This window comes from Arachis ipaensis, chromosome B03 (genome assembly GCF_000816755.2).
Source record: "Arachis ipaensis cultivar K30076 chromosome B03, Araip1.1, whole genome shotgun sequence".
Taxonomy (NCBI): Eukaryota; Viridiplantae; Streptophyta; class Magnoliopsida; order Fabales; family Fabaceae; genus Arachis; species Arachis ipaensis.
The window spans coordinates 1,923,168-1,923,480 of record NC_029787.2 but is presented as its reverse complement, the minus strand read 5'-3'; positions in this window follow the sequence as shown (position 1 = coordinate 1,923,480).

The window sequence follows — 313 nt, the reverse complement described above, 5'->3', positions numbered from 1 at the left end:
AGACGTGAAAATATATATGCTCATAAATAAAATAATAACTTTAACATATATGCCCTTTTTCTGCCGCTTGCACCTCCTTTGTTCTTTTATGTTTATCTATATTTATATCCACATATATATTTATAGTTTTATACTATGCTAGTAGTAGTATTATTGGAATAGCAACAAATTTGTCTGCTTCATTGTTTTTATATTTATTTGATATTTTGGTTATCTTATCTTATTGAATGTTTATTTCCCCTAATTCAATGCCAACTTCAAACTAATTTGACGTGTTACCTTTACTTAATATTATGGTTATAAGATCATAATC